Source organism: Typopeltis vanoorti, chromosome 12 (assembly GCF_054136105.1).
Source record: "Typopeltis vanoorti isolate ZY-2024b chromosome 12, IOZ_Tvanoo_1.0, whole genome shotgun sequence".
Classification (NCBI taxonomy): Eukaryota; Metazoa; Arthropoda; class Arachnida; order Uropygi; family Thelyphonidae; genus Typopeltis; species Typopeltis vanoorti.
In genome coordinates, this window is record NC_143560.1 from 34,032,984 (window position 1) to 34,047,604 (window position 14,621).

Consider the following 14,621-nt stretch of genomic DNA (forward strand, 5'->3'; position numbering starts at 1 on the left):
CTGACCCCTAGTATTTTCCATTACATGCTGTCGCAGATGGTTATCCCTTAATAACCGCATAAAATCCAATTCCTTCCTCCCATGTGTCCTCTCCTCCTTCCAATCAATGTTACTATAGTTGAAATCTCCCATAATAATTACCCTCCTTCCACTCATTTCTTCTATTTGCTTATGCATACTATCTCCACCATCTATTCCATCATGGTGTATAGCATGGTCTATAGCAGCACCTGGTCTATAGCAGCATCCAATTGTATATTTTGTTCTGCTAGCCACAATCTCACACCAAATGGCCTCAAATGTGCTCTTTTCTCTATCCTGCAATTCAACTTCTATTCTCCTTGGCTGTAGCTCATCAGCTATCATCAACAATACTCCTAACCCCATTTTATTCTCCCTGTCATTCCTGAACACACTATAACCATCACATTCAATCCCACTAGCTATATCATCTACAGTCAGCCATAATTCACTAATACCAATAACCTGTGGTCTGGAAGTGCCAACCATGGCCAAAAACTCTTCCTTCTTGTTCCTAATACTCCTAGCATTAGTGTACATGAATTTAAGACTCCCATTAGCCCCAACCCTACCTTGATGCCTTATATTAACTATCCCATTCTGATTTGTTGTCCTTATTCGCTCAGGCATATTATACTCATTCATACATTCAACTGCCTCCCTAAGGACTGTATATCTACTTCCTCCCCCTTAATAAATCTAGTTTCCCTGATTTTGCACATCCACTGCATTCAGCAACACTTTTTCAAGTCTCCTTACACCGTATCCATTCAAATGCAAGCCATCCATCTTATATAGACCCTTTCGCCCATCGAAATCACTCCACACATCCACAAATTCCACACCACTCGTCATACATAACCCACACATAAAGTCATTTGCAATTATGGCTTTCCTTTTAAACACTTCACTGTCATACCGTGACAAAAAGACTAATCATTCTAACTCTCTCTCTTTTCTTTTGCTACCTCAAACAATTCATTCAGGTCCTCTATCATTTCCATTTTATCTCCTTTCAAATCATTCGTACCTGCCACAACAATCATTTCTTTCACCCTTTCCTTTTGCTCTCTAATAGACTCAGTTACATCCTTTATGGTCGCACCAGATTGGTACGATTTTGTCAAATCCTCTACTAACGAGTCTCCATACAGCACTCTATCCTTCATTTTGTTCATGTTCACACTTATACGCTTATTTTTCCTATCATACTTTTTATTATTGGCTGGTTCACTCAGTCGACTTTTGCTCATACACTCTAGCTGCTGTTTTGCCCTTTGTATTGCACCACTCAACAACATGATCTCACTCATTGCATCTATCTCATCTTTTTTATTCTCTGTAAAACCATTAATATGCTCTGAATTAATACTACCATTCACACCCTCACAGTTCTCTGGTACAACCTCGCCATTTCTTGTCATATCACTATTTCCTTCATTCTGAAGTTTGACAAAAATATCACACTCACGACCCGAAATACACATTAATTCCTCATTCTCCCAACATTTTCGACACACATTCACTCCTTTATTATCATCTAACCACACTCCGAACGCACTTCGCAAAGCGTACATCTCGCAGATAGTACACTGAATCATCTCCTTTACATTACCGTTCTTGAATAAAGATGGCGAACCATCATTACTGGCCGCCATTTTCCTTCGTACGGGAGCCATACTTACTTCTAACGTATTTTATCAAATTATAAAATGAAACACCAAAAACACACAAACAGACGCACTAAGATACGCAAAGCAAACAAAACTACGTAATATTCAAGTAATTTTATCTACGATAACTTAAAATAACACTTATCTTATCCGGAGCTTTCAACACACACATACGACGAATCCCTCTAGCGGCCGAACTCAATCAAATGCCTGACGAAAGTCTATGAAATTTATGTAGCAACTTTGGTTGTACTCTAGTGTCTTTTCTATTAGCTGTCTTAAGGTGAATAGTTGATCAACTGTGCTTCGCCCTGGTCTGAAGCCTGCTTGTTCTTCTCCTAGTGCCAGTTCTATATATGGCTTAATTTGTTTTTGGAGTACTTTCGTAAAAACCTTACTTGGAATACTGAGGAGACTAAAATGCCTCTGTAATTATTGCATTCTGTTCTATCTCATTTTTTGTATATAGGAGTTATGACTGATTTGGTCCAATCAGTAGGTACTAATTGGCAATAAAGTAGGCAATGAGTAGGCAATAAAGGATTACTACAAACTGTAGTAACCCTTTATCTTTTCATATATTTTTCACCGCGCGACTTAAAATCAAATTTTATCTTCGTTAAATTTGCGTTTGCCCGTATCGCACATGTAGTTATAAATAGTGAATTTATATTAGGGGAAACACCCTTTAGCACGCATGTACGTCAATTGTTTACGTATAAAGTGTTTATTGTTGAAAATTGTCTTCGTTTTCTGCCAGGAAAGCACATTAAAAATCATAAGTGTGTTAATCTCGAGCTGAACACTTTACTTTCTGGTGAGTTACGTACAATATGTAATGCTTTTTTTTTTATGTAAAAAAAAAAAATATTTGTATAGTAATGGCCACTTAGAGGGCTTTTGCGATATGGTTGAAAGCGAAATTAGTGAATTAATTGATTTGGAAATAGATTTAAATGAGGAGGAACTGGTACAATTAATAGATGGCATCGAACCAAATGGTGGGGAAACTTCTGCCAAAGATCCTGATTGCGATGAATCCGTTAAAGAATTCAGTTTAAAGAAATTAGCAGAAGGATTGGACTTGGCAAGAAAGTTAGGAAGTTATTTTATGGATAATGATCACTCAATGGAGCCCTCCGGAAAATTCACGAGAAAATTACTGACTTCTTGATAACTAAACCAGCCGAAGTATACAATGAGAATTATATAAATGATATCCAAGAGATATAAAGTGATGACCACATCCGGACACTCGTAAATATAGAACATCTACGAAATATTAGTTTCGAAGACAGTGATGACGATTAAAATATACACTTTATTTTATTTTGCCTAAAACATTTACGCATTATGTGCAATGAAGTTTACGTACAATTTGTAATTTTTATATTGTAATTGTTTCATAGTTTACATGTTTTCTTAACTTCCATGAATTACCTAAAAAAAAAAAAATCAGCTAACGCCTATGTTGTTCCCGTATAGGGAGTAGGCGGGGCCGTTTTACCCTATCTAACTTTTGGAGACTGAGTGGGCAGTTCAATCTCCACTGGTAGTCAATCAGAGAGATAGCTGGCCCAGGGCTATCACTGATTCATTGGTACGCAGTGAAGAAGGCAGCAAGCTAGTGTCGCCATCTGGTGGTTCCTAACCCTAACACAATATTTTTAATGTCTGAAAATAGTGTGGGTTAGACGGTCAATTTTCTTGAGTTTACGGGACGAAAAACCCGCGTTTCCGGAAGAAAAAACCTGCTAGCCCGTGCCGAAAATAGTGTGGGTTAGACGGTCAATTTTCTTGAGTTTACGGGACGAAAAACCCGCGTTTCCGGAAGAAAAAACCTGCTAGCCCGTGCCAGAGATCGACTAATTCGGAAACCATCCGAAAAAAGGCTTAGAAAAGTTTCCTCTAGTCGGCGACTAGATTTAAACCACCAAATCCTTTCTTCGTGCGGTCAAGCGCTGTAGAGTGCAAACGTCACTTCTACTGAGCTACACAGGCTCTTCCTGGACGTAGTGCAATACCAAAGCAACTCGAGGGAGGGGGTGGAGCTAGCTCCAAGCACTCCGCCGACTTCCAAAAAGCAGTTTATCTTGGGACTCGTATCAGATATTAAGCTGATAAGAACAGATACTACACTTTGATCTTAGCCAAAAGGCCGAGAAGCGATTACCTGTATTAAATAAAAACATATTTTTGTCGGATGTCATTGTTGTTTATATAATTAAAAAAAAAAACGATTTCGAAACATAACCCTACTTTTTTTTCTATGTGGTCTGAGTCTCGCGATATTTATATAACGCGGCATTCGACCTTCAAGAAAGGCATCAATATATATCGGAATTTAAAATACCAGTATTAGAAAACCAGTATTTTTTTTATAATTGGCTGGCACATTCGTATTTCAGTTAAAGTGTTTTGTTCAAAGGGGAAGAGAGAAATACCACTGACATGAAGCAAATGGGGAGGAGGCTATTGAGAATTTTAATTTTTTTTTTAAATTCCAACATAAACGAATTTTTTTTTTTTTCAAAAGAGTCAATTTTCTTTTAACCATGACCAAATCATTTTAATATTATAGCTAGAATTATTAAATGAATCATGAACAAAAAATTATTAATTGAAAAATTAATTATTTTCCAAACCCTACTTTAGATGACGTAATGCTTAAATTCCTCAACAGCAAATGTAAAAAAAAAAAAAGTCTTTTATGAATAACTGCACATCTGTTATAGAAACTATCCAGTGGCGCATCCAGAGGGGGGGAGGGGGCTTGGCCCCCAAAGAAAAAGAAAAAAAACAGCAGAAAATTTTCCAGAACTCTTTTCCTAATTAAAATTAGTTTTTTTTTTTAATTTATGTTGTGTCTTCTATCTCTATACTACTTACGAATTAGCGATCATTGCAGATGCTCAGTCATAGGTCGTATGCGATGCGGTGTGTATTCTCAAATCGTCTACTCAACTCAGGGCCCCCTCCCCTCAAGATTAAACCCTGAGTGCGGTACTAAAGCTATCAGACTTGTAACAGACTTGTAAGTTCGACTCCCAACATGACAATTCCAGAACAAATAGATTTACAGATTGGTAACAGAATTTTTCCTTTTTTTTTTTTTCTTCCAAAGAAACTGACAGTTTTAACCCCAACAATACCGTTGAAACGTGAACTGAAGGCAACACATATTTAAATTCCTAAAATAAAATAAAATAAAATAAAATAAGCGAAATAAAATAAAAATTAAAAAAGTTAGGACTAAAAGAATGTTGACTACTCCTATCGGGGAATGAGAAAGCGTTATAGAATTTATTTCTAAATATTTTTCAGCTGTTCTTTCCCTCCAAAACACTCACATTCACGTTTCAAAATTAGTCTTCACAACGTCTATCATTTCCTCCCACCCCAAAATAAGTTTAGATCCGCAGTACTCGTTTTTGGAAGTGTCATCAAAATAACTTCGCTTTTGCAACTTAACGTATATGCATTTTACAGCAATCGGATCACTGTCATAGACAAGATAATCCACGATAAATGACTCTTAGATAAACAAAAATTAATGTAATTAATTAGTAATGGACATGAGCCATTCCCCTCAATCATTTTCACAATCGACACACCTATCAGCAGGACCGTCACCAGATTAGATCGCCCCCTGAGGCAAACGATTAAATATCGCCCCTGATGGATTATAAGAAAAAAATATAAGAAAATCTCCAATTGCTATTTTGTTTTTATTACAAGAGAAACATTAATGCAAAACGATTACATAATAATATTAATTAAATGTTTGCTCTACGGGGATATCGCACAATAAAACTGTTTATAAGTTCTTCTAAATTTAAATTATAAGCTTTGTCCGCCTCTGTCGATATAGTTGCTAGACCAACCAATCTTTCTTGGGTTATTGCTGTTCGCAAATAATTTTTAATCAGTTTAAGCTTGGAAAAATTCTTTCCACACTTGCTACGCTAACAGGAATTGTTAGCGTAGCGACGACGCCTACCGCAATATGGCTGAACGAGAGTTCTTATTAAGCCGTGCTGTAAGGCAGGCTGCCTCTATGATACACCCTATCGACGGTACCGCCTATCAGAGACAGCGCTCATTATAACAAAATTTTATATAACAAAGAGTAGATATTTTTGACGGTTTTGTAAAGTTGTAAAAATTCAATTTTAATCAATGCCCTTCTCTAAAGTGATTTCGGTTCGCAAGAAAAGAATGCAGATATAATTCACTTGCATTCTCTGAGTCAAAGCCAAAACCACACACACACACACACACACACACACACACACCAAGACGCACCAAGATTCATGATGAGGAGAGAAGAGTTGTTTCATCTTGCACACAGGCAAATCGGGCAGAGAACACACACTATTAATGGCGGTAAATGCTATGGTGTGTCAACGTTCGATATTAGTGTATGATAGAGATGGAGAATTAAGTAGTGTAAATGTGTTGTGGTGAGGAATGTTCTCCTGCGAGTCTTGGACTACTTGGAGGTGAACTTTAATAATAACAGTAATAATAATAATCGGCATTTGGAACACCTGACATCACCTGAAAATCACAATTATTGAACATGGACAAGTTTGGATTATCGATATCGCAGTACCCAGTGATAACAACAAAGAACTGGGGGAAAAAATTACTAAATATCGAGATCTGGCAATCGAAGTTGGCAGGCTGTGGCTTAAAACACACCCAAGTCATCCCAATAGTTATCGGTGCACTTGGTGCAATTTCAAAGAAGTATCCAACTATTTACAATTTATTATTTACAACAATTAGACATCCACGAAGTGACCCCATATGATCAACAAAACATGGCATTACTTAGAACAGTCCATATTTTATGTCGCTACCTGACAGACTATTCTTAGATTCAGTTTATTATTTTATTATTAGTAAACAGCTTATTGTTTTCACTTGTAATACAGAGTATTTACATAGAATTCACTATTTGCAAGAATCATAATTATTACCGTTGAAATTCATATGCTATATGAAAATATAACATCCGGGTACATCACTAGAGTACATAATGTAGTGTGTGTGTGTGTGTGTGTGTGTGTGTGTGTGTGTGTGTGTGTGTGTGTGTGTGTGTGTGTGTGTCTTGGTAACTGGCACGTTCAAAAATAAAGCAGAAGGAGTGCATTAGATTGTCGTGCTATTAACGTGCTGCAAACTATATTTATTTTGTTATTTTTTTAATCACATTAAGAAAAATCGGGGAAAGAAGAAAGAACGAATCTGTGAAAGTGTTTCTTGAACAGCTAATGACCCATATCTGAATGAAGGTACGGTTCGGTTAGAATGAAACCGGACAGGAAGTGAAATTGACCAGCAGGTGGTGGTGGTGCTCGTGTTTTTGTTTTGGAAGAACGTTGGGGAATGCTGGTGGTCAATTCATTGGGATACATAAGCAGAACATCTTTGACAGGGTGATTGTAGTAAATCACTGGTAACGATGTCATTAGTTAATCGACATCTTCAAGCATTCATAGCGAAGTTTTAGATAGAAAATCTCAATGATTTGAGCAGTGTTCCAAGGTTCAGAGGATTTGAGATTTATAGTGTTAGTAGTTGTACAGAAAAGCAACACCTTAGCGGAAAAATACACCAAGTTTCGTGGAGGATGAAGATAATATGGCGGAGATCGGTGTCACGAGAAGCTAGAGGTGTGAGGGAGCCTAAGAGAAATCTGATACCGACTATGAAGGAAGGAAACTGACGACCCAACTGCAAAGAGTAGAGAGAGATACATAAGATGGTGATTTGCCGATAGGTCTTTGCTTCATCATACTTGACAAATGCCTTAGAAATGTCAAGAGCGGACAAGTGAGTTTCTCCGAACCTTTCTATGGCTTGTTCCTAGATGGATGGCAAGGGTAGACAGATAATTTGGTTCTAGGTTGGCGAAATTCATATTGCTAGTCAGTGATTAGCTGATAAGCCCCAAGTGGTAAGGAAGTTAGATGTTGATGACCTGCTCCGTAATTTTTCAGAGAACCGCAGTGAATTGGACAATAGTTGGTTAGGAAACTCATCATTTAATTAATTAATTGAGCGGTTGAATCAATCATTAATTATTAAACAAAGGACAGCGAGTCGACACCATCAGACCTGAAGATATCTTTTGGTCTAACGCGCAATTCTTATTAAAATTAATAAATAAAATACTGCAAATCGTAAAAATACCCAGTATGTTAAAGACTTCCATATCTCACCTATATACAAACATGGAAAAAGAAATCTGATCAATAATTCCAGATCCATAGCATCACTACTAATTATCAATCAAATTATGGAGCTGATGGTGCTTAACAATCTCGTAGCATATACAGAAAACATTCAACCCCAGAACAGTACGGTTTTCAGAAGAATAAGGGAACAACATCTCTCTTGGAAGATTTTACAGACGCCATTAATGCCTCCTCAAATAAAACAAAACTATCATGGTAGTTTTTATCGACTTGACTAAAGTATTCGACACACTCACACATCAAAGCTTATTAGAAAAACTGAGACATGTTGGAATAGATGGGCATAAAAGTGGTTTTGAAACTACTTTCAAAAGAGAAAATAAATCACACTCATCGGGTTAATCCGTAGTAGAGTTGCCGATAACCTGTGGAGTGCCACAGGGAACTGTTATCTCTCCTAACCAATCAACATATATTTCACGATATCAACACCATCTACCTCTCCAAGGCAAGAGCTTCTAATATGCAGACAATACATCTACAATATCCATCCATAATAATGCAGCCATAGCCCAAACAAACATGAACAGGCTAGCTAGAAATAACTCTTTTATCACACACACTGGAGACCACAGATACAAACGTTCTCTCAATCTGCATTCATTAGAGTTATTCTTAAACATTCATTCTTTCTTTTTCTTTTATCTTTTCTTTTGTGGGTTGTGTTTACCTTACATAGCCTGTTTCTTTTCCTTTCATACTCAGACTTAGCTTTCGAACAACAGTTGTGACCCTTCTGGCCTACTGCTTATAATTTTCGTAACTGATCATCCTTATTCACACGGAGAAAGGGATGATGTAGAAGATATACCTTCCACATTAGCCTTTTCTTACGAATCTCTTGCTTAATAAGGTTACACATCCATTTGACTCCTACCCTATTTATTCTTCGAACTCTCGGGACACATTCTGATATTGCATCATTCAAGTATTGTTTAAATGCTTCCCATGCACTGTCGATATTCTTTCCATCCAGCAACCGATCCCATTCCACTGAACTCAGTATACTCCTCAATTGGTCATAATTTCCTGCATTGTAGTTCAGCATGTAACCTTTTCTGAATGGAACATTCATAAACTTAGCGATCATGCGGTATTCACTTCCCAAGTGAGTACCATGATCACTGTCACCAACTGGAAGCAGAATAGTTATGTCTTTAATTGAAACGTCCTCTGACACTATAATCAAATCTAACACTCTTTGACCTCGAGTTCCTTCTGTCACATGTTGCTTGAGGAAGTTGTCTCGCAACAGCTCAATAAATACATTTTGATTCTTCTCATGAGATTCTACTGCTACTCAATCAATATTTGGATAATTAAAGTCTCCCATTATGGTTACTCTTTTCGCTGTCATCTTTTTTATTTGGTGATGTATTTCATCACCGCAACCGATCCACAAGGTCTGTAACAACACCCCACTGTGTAATTGATCTTGTTAAATTCCACCTCACAACTGATGGTTTCAAACTCACTGTCACTCACTAAGTGGTTAGACAAGAGTATAGTAACCACTGGGCCAGCCTGGTTGGCCGAGTGGTTAGCGTATTCGATCTCCAGCCAAAAGGCTGCGGGTTCGAATCCTGCCGTGGGCATGGATGTTTGTGATTGTCTATGAAAATACTATTGGTGGTGGTCAGCGGTAGTTGCGGTCAGTTGGTGGATTGAGTGGCGGAGACAGAGTTGTAGAGCGGTGCCCTCCCTCGATGAGTCTTTGGACTCCCTGGAGGTGTCTAATAATAATAATAATAATAATATGCATGACACAGTTGGTCAACTTGCAGATCTCTATTCTTCTCTAGTGCCTTATACATATAGACATCATTGCACACGTTTGATGGGTCCGAACCGGACAAACACAAACTAGATCGTTCTCTCCTCGTCAACATTTCCATGACAAAGCCCATTCCCGTCATTAACACAGTTATATAAACCCACAAAACAAGTCACTTTTCCTCTTCCTTCATCCCTGCAACTACTGTATTGTGGAACAGTCTTCCATGCAGTATGGGAACACAACAGTCTTCCCCCCTGTCGTGTTCCCCAACGAATACAACATTCAGTCATTTAGATCAAAGGTAAACACGTTCCTTCTTTCTCAAACCATTACCCATATACGGTACTAACGTACTACAGGTTGATCAACCAACCTAACGTGTATGGGCTCAACATAAAAAAAAAAGTTATTAGTTTTTCAAGATTCCTGATACCAGATGCATTCAGCTGTAGGCCATCCCTCTTACACAAATCTAATCTTCCCTCAAACTCACTCAACAGATCCAAAAACTCGCTTCCATTCAGTCTACACAGCCAACGCCTGTAATCGTTTACCATCATAAACCCTTCTCAATTCATTTTTATCATATCTAGGTATTAACTTAGTATTAACAAAGATATCCGATGTTTTGGGTGAGTTGTCTTTAAGGGATTCATGATCACTTTTTTCCACGAATGTATAAACTGCATATAATTTTGTTACTTTCCAAGGAGATGCACCGTCTCGGAGATATTACGTTCACAACTCCGTCACCCATTCAACTTCACTGCACATACAACAGAACAATGATAGCACCACATGTTCTCACATACTAAATCACGAAAAGAATGTGTTAGTGGAATATATTATGACGTCATTATTATTTAAACAATGAACCAAGCTTATAAAAAGCAGGCAAGCGGGTGTGGTTTAATATTTGGCTCAATGCAAAGACTTTCAGCTAGAGAAATCCTTTGTTCAAAATTAAGAGTTTAAAATTTGGAATAGCGATGTTTTGAAAACACCCTTTTCTTGCCTCAGTCCTTTTCGTTAATCCTAAATCAGCAATTATCATTTGGTAGTTTTAAAGCTTCCAAAACGTTAAAGCACTATTTAGGATAGGCTGGACAGATTACTTTAGGGGTGTCTGATTTCTGTTCGAAACTCATTGTGGTTTTAAGAAGCAGCATTATCTTGCTTATGTTTTGTCCTGACCAAGTTTTAGAACTGCCAAAGCAGATTCTTGAACTTGATTTAGGATTGACTAGTTAGATATGGTTAGGGTCTAATCGGTAACACGAAACTGTCTGTAGTGCAAGTTAAGCAGGTATTTAAAATTTAATTCCAAAAACAGTCACTGCGACGATAAAATGTGTTATCAATCATTGAAATGCATCGATTTTTTGAGTACACGTTTCCTTACTGTGTTTGTATTCATAATATAATATATAAGTTAGTATACATGCAAACATTCCTAAGATTTCGTGTATGTTAATAAGCGGTTGATATATGTGAGAACTTAGAGATGTTTGTATCTATACACACACAAGCGTGTAATATAAATACAAACATCCTTTAAAACAGCATTTTTAAGTAATGTAAATACAAGCATCCCTAATGTTTGTATTTGCATGAACAAGCGGATTATGAAAATGCTACCTTGAATTTTTAATTTCCATGACATAGTTGTACAGAAAACGATTTTATATTTCCGGATTGTTCTGTTTTACAGTCGTAGTGACCTGTCACTACACAGTAAAGCTTCGCTATGAGTATTCGTTAATCTTTTTTGGCAGCTTCTGGATTAACTATTAATAAACTAATCTAACAACCCTACTAACAAATACATGTTAATCCAACAGCTAGTAGTTAGGATACGAATAAATGTGGCGGACTTGTGTGCGCGTGAAATGGGCAGGGTGGGATTTGAGGACAAAAAATAAAATTGATTGAAAATAGTAGTTGAGAAGATTTTTTATTGAACTTGATGTTAAAAGCATCAATATTCATGAATTGCAATGCAGCATAACCAACAATTACAATGGACATAATAGCAATATTATTGGTCAATGGAGTTATGTATATACTAAATCGCGAAGAGAATGTGTCAGTCGAATATATTATGACGTCATTATTATTTAAACAATGCAAATCAATGCATTTCTGATGTTAAAAGTATCAGAAATAACGTCTTGAGCCAAAGAGAAATCCTAGTTTTTTGGAAGCTGAGGAGGCAATGGTTGTAATATGTTTATTCCAGGAGAGACTTCGTGTTAAGTTGATTCCAAGAAGAGATGTTTGTGAGAAATAAAACACAAATTGAAATTCGCGAAGTACCTTGTCCTAGCCTGTGGGGAGCCAATCCTACAGTATACTATGCTGTCCAGGGTAGTTAACATTTCGGACCTCTAACCCTTGAAGTTGTCTTCACCTAGACTGTTACTTCTATCTATAGAAAGAGACGATGTAAGAAAAGTAAAGGAGAATTCCTAGACCTGGACTACTCTAATATAACCTGAAGTAAACGCGATTAGGTAAAGATTAGGATGACAGCAGACGGTAACTTGAGAGGGTTCGTCTCAAAGTCAGTGTAATGAGAAAACAAACCCAACGCAACTTCCTTTACTATCAAGATGATAGTCTCACTTACTATCATGATGAGAGTTCTAGGTGGCCCCTATTGATGTATTGGTCTTTATTATATAAATCTAGACCACCCCACCATATTTGGCGAGATTTCTTATTTGCCTTGTTTACAGCTGTAGAGATCAATTTTCCGAGAGCTCTTTTATATTAATATTCTATAATAATTTTCTTTTAAAGTTCCAATTTTGGTGGCCAAACGTGCTCTTCTTTATCAGCTCTTCGTTTCATTTCTTCCTTTTCTATTTCTGACTCGATTTGGATGTCATGTTTTCTGTTTATAAAAATAACTGTCCGAGTATAAGATTTGAATTTTTTTTCCTTCTATAATAAATGTTACTTTTATACTCCTAATGGAATATGGTCTTAATGCATGTAGAAGGGGACCAATTCAAAAAAAAAAAAAGGTCTGCGCTTCCCTCAACTGCTGACACTCACTATATGAAACTCGTAACATGAATAGAAATACTGCTTACAAAGAAACCAAGGAGATCCCATGCGCAAGGTGCATCGCGCCATGTAACAAGTGACGTGTTTGTGTAGCCAATATAAATTGAAGGAATATGATGTTCCCAAGTCAGTACAACTCTGTCCAGGTGCTAGAAGGAACAGACGAAGTTTCAACGAGGTGTTGTGATAGGATGGCATGTTGCAGGCCTATCTGTTCGGCAAATTGTTGACAAACTGGCCATCCTAGATCAACAATCAGTGATACCACACTAAGATGGAAGCTCATGGAATCAACCACCAGTGCTACCCTTAGGGGACGATTCACCACACTCACCGAACGCGACCGTCCGGGCATCGACGGGAATAGGAATGCAAGCCCCACCTGAACTTGTTCAATGCTGCAAAAAAGCGTGCACAATAGATGTGCAAGCTTGGAAAGCTGTGATATGGAGCAATGAAGCATGCTGCATTCGTACCGAGCAGATGGACCAGTGAGAGTGTGGTGGATGCCCGGTGAGCGTGTCTTACCAGATGGCGTAACCCTTAACTATGAAATTAGCAGGTAGTATGGGTTGGCCGCGGAACTCTATTTGAGGTGCCACGAACATTGAATTCTGAGAGGTATCTGAACATTCTGGACAATGCAATGTTTCCTACTTTGTGACGTTTGTATGGAACTGACCATCGTCTCTTTCAGCAAGACAATGCGCCTTGTTATAAGGCTGCTGTTGTAACTGCGTGGTTTGTGGAGATGAGCGTCATTACAATTCACTGGCCTCCACAGAGCCCTGATCTCAACACAATTGAATATCTATGGGGTGAACTGAAGCTTTGAGTGCAATCAAGTCCCACAACAGTCAAGGACCTCACTACATGCCTACAGGAAGAATGGTCCAAAATTCCCATTGATCGCTATCGTACGCTTGTGATAAATATATGCTCCGTAGGATTCTGCAGTTATCCCAGCGAAAAGAGGTCGGTCCTACATCTTATTAAGGTGGGCACCATGGCTGTTTGTTCCTCACATTATGATGTCCGTTCCAAATTTGAAGTTTTCAGGTCTTTGTCCTTCTACCTCTCTTTGTCTCAACTTATAGGTTAGAACGCAACACTTCTCTATTCACATTAGGCATTAATATATGTGAAATAAAGAAGTGTTGATTAGATTATAATTAGGTAATATTATAACCTACATTAGATTAGGATTATAAAACTGTTATATGTATTCATAACTTTCGGGTTTGAATATATGATTTCTATCTCGTCTGGAGACCACAAATGAAAGCTTAAATGCGAACTTCGGACTTGTTTTTCATGTACGTCAAACTTTGCCACTCTGTCGTCTGATGACGCGCCTTTTAATTTTTCGAACGTGTTTTGATGTTTCAATAGTGTAAATATTAGTTTTGTTGGATCGTACATCCTGGCTTTGAATCCGCCATCTTGTTGGAACGTTATTCTTATTTAAATTATCCGTTTTTATTTGTTAGATGCTGAATGATACTGATCTGAATATAGAGAAATTTATATTCAGACTAGTCTATATAATATAGAGGAATCAATCATCAATTAACTTTTTCAATCTCACTTTATACAGGCCGAGGTTAATATTATCATTTAAGGCTTCCGCAAGGTCCGATATTTTTTTATGAGCGGTGCAATGAAGGAGAATCAGGCAAACACCAAATTAGAATCAATAAAACAAAACATTTAATGCAGGGTTATATAACATGTATATTAAGTATAACTTTCTTCTTGCTGTCTCGAATCCGGTTCTAGCCAGTCCAGCTCATATCAACTCCTTCTCCCTTC

General features: G+C 37.5%; 1 pseudogene; it reads right to left on the reverse strand.

Annotated features, from left to right (window-relative positions):
- Positions 1-3,684: 3,684 nt before the first annotated feature.
- LOC150100679 (U2 spliceosomal RNA) lies at positions 3,685-3,864 on the reverse strand (annotated as a pseudogene).
- Between the last annotated feature and the right edge of the window lie 10,757 nt (positions 3,865-14,621).